We start from the raw sequence: 7,696 nt of genomic DNA, 5'->3' as shown, positions 1-7,696 counted from the left end.
TTGTCATATGCATTGTTGAAAAATCCTTTAAAATTAGTGAATAAATGAAGTAGAGCATTAATTCCATATTTAATTTATACATTGTGTTTCAAAATTGGAAATTATACATTCTGTCTTATCATAGAAAAATCAAAAAGAGATTCTTCTGGAACTATTTATCTCTCGTTTCTGAGCTCTTATATTCTCCAAAACTAAGAATTTCAAAAGTATTAATTATGAATTCTATTAGAATTTAAGTGTTATAGAGCCAGCACATGTTAAGTTCTGTCTAATAGTTTTACTTGGTGGGAGATTATTAGATTTACTTACAATAATGATCAATTTGCTAATATATAAAGGCATATTATATAAATGCATTCAAGATTGGATAGATTGACTACAAAGATGGCCACCAAAACTATTTTCATCTTTGTGTTTTTATATCTCTTCTTCATTCAGAAGTTGGAGACCATCAGCACCAATTGAACCTGGGCTGGCCTTATGACTTGCTTTGACCATCAGAATATAGTAGAAGCGATGAAATGTGAGTTCCAGAAACCAGGTCTTTAGAGACCTGGTTACTTCCCCTTTTGCTCTCTGAAACCCAAACAACATTCAGTAAGGAAGCTTGTCTAGATCTCTGGAGGGTGAAAAACCACATAGAAGAAAATCTAGATGCCTCCGCCAAGAGCCAGCATCAATGCCAGGCATATAAATAAGACCGTTTCGAGATTGCCAGGACCAGCTGCTCTCATCATCGACTTCACAAATGAACACAAGGGAGGGAGACCGACAGAGGAGTTGTCCAGCTGAGATCAGTCAAGCAACAGAGACATAAAAAAGCATAAATTGGTTTTACTTTAAGCCACTCTATTTTGTGGTAACTTGTTTTGAAATAGCGCATAACTAATACAAGGATGCGAAAGAAAAACAACGTTTAAGTCTAAATTTAACTGATTCTACTTGATCAGAAGCACCACACACTTTAGAAAATTATTTTCTGTCACTTGGTTTTCTATTTACATCTTTTCATGATTAAGCTTTAAACAATTTTTTGGTGAAGTAAGGCCTAGCTCTGAAACTAAATGCTAAGGTCAATGCATGTCAAAAGGTTTTGAAAATAGACAGCAATATATGATATATATACACACACATATACACACACACATGTTGATAAAGCCTACAGAAAATTTTCTCCCCTCTGCTACTTAGAACCAAAGCCTGTTTCGCACTCACCTCAGGGCTAAATGGTGGATTGAATGCCTCCTGGTCTTGAACCCACTTCTGGAAACATTTCTATTTGAGAAATTTGTATTAGAAGAGATAAACCATATATCCTTAAATTCTCATTGAGAGGTATTACATCATTGAAGTATTATCCCCATGAAATATCAAAATAAAGTAAATTTTACAGTGAAATTTTGTCTTTACTGATTTGTTACAGTAATTAGTGACAGGTGGCATTATATTAGTCAAGATGAACACTGATTAAAAGTTGTCTTATTCCTTAATACTTGCGATTATGGGATGGAGACATACATTGGTTGATAATTTAAATGGTGGACAGAAAAGTTCAGACTTGTTCTGGTCTTTGGGCAAATGCCACCTGTCCTCAGATCTGGATGTTCATCAGAGCCTCCTCCAGCAGGCTAATTTCCATGAGGTATTCTAACATGCTGTCAGGGTTGTAAACCATGGCCTCATAAAAAGGGCATTGCTTCACTACTAAAACCACCCCAGGGGGACCCTGAGGCACTCATGCAGTCACCTCTTTATACCCTGGCAGCCACATGCTGCATCCAGGCTTTCACCATGATAGTGTCAGGTGATGACTTCTTCTACCTCCAGAGTACTCCTTGGACCAAATATATTAGATTCCCCTGGGGAGGCCGTAAAATTTTAAATTCTCAAGCTACTTCCAGAACACACTAAATCAAAATGATTGGAGAGAACCTGGGAATCTGTATTTTAAACAAGCACAGCTGCTTGTCATTCTCTCTCTCTCTCTCTCTCTCTCTCTATGATATCATTGGCAATGTCTACTGTCTGAGTCATGCGTTTTATCTAAGCTAACCTGTATATCACATTCGAGCTAAGGTGCTACTGAAGGAGGGATGCTTGATATTAAGAGCTTCCCAAATACTATTTACCTTTTTATGTTACTCCTCAGTGACTTACATTTCTCATGTTGGATTTGTGTACTCAGGATGAGAGAGATTTGAGGTTCTGCGTGGGGTTTTATTTCCCTTCCACTTGCATATTATAGCAAGCAAGCAGGCCATTCCTAGAGAACCCATACATCATGTCAGTGAGGGAGAAGTCCTTCACCGATGATCCCTAACTGTGCAGGGGGATGGTGATCTGTATGAGCGATAAATACTTATGATGTGTAAAACTGCACTCAATGTACTCTGAAATCTGCCATGTCAAATATCCACTCTTTATGTGGAATAGTGCAGACTGCAGGAAAAGTGATGCAGCTGCTTTGATTAAGCTGACAGCGTCAGGATATGTGAGATTATACGATGTGACTATTTTTTCCTCTACTTCATCAGCCAAACATGAAGACAAACTGTATTAAACTAGCAGCTCTCCAGCTAAAGAGTGTTTAAATTGTTAGTGTGAAGCTGAAACTTAATAATGCCAGGATAGGAGCCAGGTTTTATTACTAGTGATAGACTTTGGGTAGATAAATTTTAATCAACACATTTAAACTTTCCAACTTTATGTAATGCATGAGATAGGATGAAATGCAAAACAAAACAAAACAAAAAAACAAAAAGAAAAACCAACTATAGCAATAGGGTGCTGTAAAAATACAAGAGATATTAAAAATCAAAGCATTACAAAGGTCAGCCTCTCAATGAGAGGACAAATAGATCTGCATTTTAAATTAAATCTTGAAGTTGGAAAAATAATTTATATACCATCTTGTCTTATCCTCAACTTATGGAAGTGAGAAGAGACAACTGAGAAACATGGATTCTCTCTCTGACTGTCTCACTGCTTTTCTGTGGGATCTTGGGCAATCATACATGTCTCTGCACTGCAGTTTCCTTTTATGTAAATTGAGGCTACTAAATGAAATGAGTTGAAAATGTTTAATTTTTGAGAATTCTGTTGATAATCCATGGAGATTTAATAGTGCATAAATACGCTATTTTAAAGATAACTACATTCTATCCTCACAGCATTTAAGTTAGAAAAATATTTATGCCAGATTAATAAATTACTGATTTTATTGAGAGCTTTAAATTTGTTAGTCACTATGCTAAGCTACTAGTATGCATGCTCTATTTAATATTTGCTGCAACATTAAATGGTAGTAGTATTACTTTTTATTGTTAGCATGGAGCTGAGGTTTAAGGAGTAAAACTTGTCCAAGACCTCACAGCTGGTAACAGCTGGAACTTGGTTCCCCCAGGGGTTGTGACTATGGATGCTGTGGTCTTAATGATTGTGCCATGATAAAAAAAAATGAAAAAAATAAGCACCTTACTATATGTATGATGAGTTCCAATGTCAGAACAAGAAAGTCCTCTGTAAATTGTCTACTAAATACTTGTTGGAATAACTTCCAAATTACAGCATTTTTTCTCTTCTTTGCTACCTGCTCTTATCAAAGGTTAGTATCTGACAGACATGTCCTGAAAATGAAAGTAATGAAGGGGGATTAAGTCTACCAGACATGTAAACATTCTGTAAAGCCTCTAAAATTAAAATAGCGTAGACCCATATGAATAGACAGGCCAACAAAATAGAATAAAACACTCAGAAAGAGATGCAAGATCACTTGAAAATTTCATATACGATAAGACTGGCATTTCAAATATTGGAAAATAGATGAACTTTCAAATAAATCATATCAGAACAACTGTGTAGGAATTCAGGGAAAGAAAAAATTGGATCCATAACACACACCATGCAAGAGAATAAACTCGAACAATTTCAGTGGACTAAATGTAAAAATAAAAATCATATAAGTGTGAGATGATTTATTTGTTACCTGGGATTCAGATCAGCTTTTCTAAATTTGTCTCAAAACACCAGAAAAAATAAAGATTAATATGTTGGCTCCACCAAAGGAAAAAAAATTAAATGAAACACCAGAGGCAAAATCAACAGACAATAACAAATGGGGAGAAAATATTAATATCTGTAACTATTATTATCTTGGGTAAAGGACTAATAAAAGCAAGAGAAAATATGGGCAATTCCCAAATCTTGTCAACATACTCCCTTTAGAGAGAGAGGGAAAAAACTGACATATTCAAAATTAATCATGGGAATGTAAAATGAAATAAATCCTATGAAAATGAATTTGAAAATATTTAACAAATAGCCATAGCCTTTTATTATTGTATCCATGAATCCCACTTCTAGAATTTTGTCATGAAAATATTATGCCAAAAATATAAACAACCTATTTACCAAGTTACTTGTTAAAGCAAAATACTGAAAACAACACAAAAAATTCACTCACAAGAGATTGTTTGAATATATTGCAGTACACACACAATTAAATATAACAAATCATTTTTAAAAAATGAATGAGAAAAGTTTATGATTCTTTAACTGTGTAATTAATCATACTGCCCCTCACTCTACAATAAGACATATTTTATTGTTATCCCAGATGAAAGAAGAAATAAACCTTATAATTTTTCAGATATACACTTTCCTCTTAGTTTTTTATGCATTTCCTTTGTATTTAACAAGAAAATCCAGAAAAAAAGAGCGAAATGACAAAGAAAGCTACTCCTTAGGTATTTTTGAGTCATATGTAAAAAACAATTATTTTACAATAAATCTTAGGAGGAAATCAAGTTTAAATTTAAATACTAATGGCTATTGACACATATATGTAGAAAAATTGCAAGCAAATCTCCTACATTGTGACTTTTGTAGCTTTTCCCATTAACTGATTCATTTCTGCCTAAGTCCACAAATTTAGAATATTCCCCCAAACTCTTATTTATTTCAGTTTAGGCTTCTGTTATTTTGCCTATGTGTAAATCACTGTGAGATTAGAGATATTGTAATTATTCAGAATATATACTAAATATAATAAATATAAGACCAACTTTAAGGTTATATAAACATATATCTAAAAACTATTAACGAGAAGAAATGAAAAGCTATTTTAGTCAATAAAAATAGTTTTTGCTTGTTTTAACGATCACTGAACCAGGATAAACTCTATATAGAATAAAATATTATAGAGTGATATAAAAAAATGGCTAAGAAACTTCAAAATCAATTCCTCCATAAATGCAACTAAAATGCTAGAAAAACTATAAAATCTACTTTTTTGGAACTCTGGAAATTAAGAAAAGCACCTCAGGAAGCACTAATTCAAGAAAAGTGACTGAATCACAGTAAAACAGCAAGCTTTGTGTTGTCTTAATTTGCCCTTATTCCATCCCCCACACCTCATCTCAGTGATAGTCCTGAAAATAGCCACTTAGTGGTACTAGTACAAAGCAATTCTCTAGAAATACATACTCAACCAAAACAGATACAATGATACTATTTCATCTTTTCTTATGGCAGAATAGTATTCCATTGTATATATATATATATATATATATATATATATATATATATCTCATATCTTCTTTATCCAATCATCTATCGAAGGAAACATCGGTTGTTTCCATGTCTTAGCCACTGTAAATAAAGCTGCAATGAACATCAGAGCACATATATCTTTACAGATAAGTGTGCCAAAACATGGATGGATCTTGAGATTACTATACAAAGTGAAATAAATCAGACAGAAAAAGTTGAGAACCATATGATTTCACTGATATGTGGTATATAAAACTTAAGACAACAAAGGAACAAGACAAACAAATGAAGAAACAAAAATTTATAGACACAGACAATAGTTTAGTGGTTACCAGAGGGTAAGGAGGGAGGAGGGTGGTAGATGAGGGGAAAAGGGATCAAATAAGAGGGTGATGGAAGGAGAACTGACTCTGGGTGGTGAACACATAATGTGATATATAGATAGATGATATATTACAGAATTGTACACCTGAAACCTGTGTAACTTTACTAACAATTGTCACTAACAATTAACAATAAACTTTAAGTAAAAAAAACACACACACAATGAGAAATAAAAAGTCAGAATAGATCTACAATGTGCTCGCTTTGGCAGCACATATACTAAAATTGGAATGATACAGAGAAGATTAGCATGGCCTCTGTGCAAGGATGACATGCAAATTCATGAAGCGTTCCTTATTTTTACTCATGCAACTCAACACCAAAAAACAAACAACCCAATTAAAAAATGGGCAGAGGATATGAAGAGACATTTCTCTAAAGAGGACATACAGATGCCAACAGGCATATGAAAAAATGCTCAACCTCACTAATCATTATAGAAATGCGAATAAAAACCACAATGAGATACTACCTCACTCTGGTCAGAATGGCTATCATCAATAAATCAACAAACAACATGTACTGGCAAGATTATGGGGAAAAGGGAACCCTGGTGCACAGTTGGTGGGACTGCAGATTGGTGCAGCCACTGTGGAAATCAATATGGAGGTATCTCAAATAACTAAATATGGAACTACCTTATGACCCAGCAATTCCACTTGTAGGTATCTATCCAGAGAAACCCAAGATGCTAATTCAAAAAAAATATGCACCCCTATGGTCATTGCAGCACTATTTACAATAGCCAAGACTTGGAAACAACCCAAATGCCCATCAGTAGATGACTGGGTTAAGAAACTGTGGTACATTTACACAATGGAGTATTACTCAGCTATAAAGAAGAAGGAAATCGTACCATTTGCAACAATAGGGATGGAACTAGAGAACATTATGCTAAGTGAAATAAGTCAGTCAGAGAAAGACAGATACCATATGATCTCACTTATATGTGGATTCTAAGAAACTGAATAAATGAGCAAAGCAGACAAAAATAGTCTCAGAGATATAGAGAAAAAACTGAGGGTTGCTAGATGGGAGGGGGTGGGGATGAGAGAGAAGGGGAAGGGATTAGACAACATAAATTGCTAACTAGAGTAGTGCCACAGGGAATATGAAGGACAGTTTGGGGAATATAATCCATAATGTTGTAAATATTTTTCAGGGTGTCAGAGGGACACATGTCTTCTTAGGAAGACCACTTCATGGATGGATGGTGTAGATGCTTGGCCACTGCACTGTCCACCTGAAGCTGACATTGAATAATATTGTATGTCAACTATCATATATATATATATATATATATATATATATATATATATATTCACGGGATGCGGGGTATAGTATACGGAATAGAGTCAATGGAATTTTAATAGATATGTATGTTATCAGGGGCGGAGGGAAGAGGAGTGGGGCGGTGGATTGGGGGAAGGGGGCTGTCACTTTGTGAGGGGTAAAAAGTATAACTATTGTATTGTTTTGTACACTTGAAACTAATACAAAATTAAAAAAAAAACAGAATAGACCTATAACAAGTAAAATGATTTAGTCAGTAATAACAATAAATTCCAACAAAAACAACAAAGCCCAGGACCAGAAGTCTCTGCTGGTGAATCTTACCAACTGTTTAAAAAATATGTAACACTAATCCTTCACAAATTCATTAAAAGAATTGAAGAGGAGGGTACACTTGCTAACTCAATCTATGAGGCCAGCATTACCCTGATATCCAAGCCAGACAACATCATAAGAAATCATAAGGGAA

Source organism: Hipposideros armiger, unplaced genomic scaffold (assembly GCF_001890085.2).
Source record: "Hipposideros armiger isolate ML-2016 unplaced genomic scaffold, ASM189008v1 scaffold_700, whole genome shotgun sequence".
In the NCBI taxonomy this organism is placed as follows: domain Eukaryota; kingdom Metazoa; phylum Chordata; class Mammalia; order Chiroptera; family Hipposideridae; genus Hipposideros; species Hipposideros armiger.
This window is presented reverse-complemented; position numbering follows the sequence as displayed.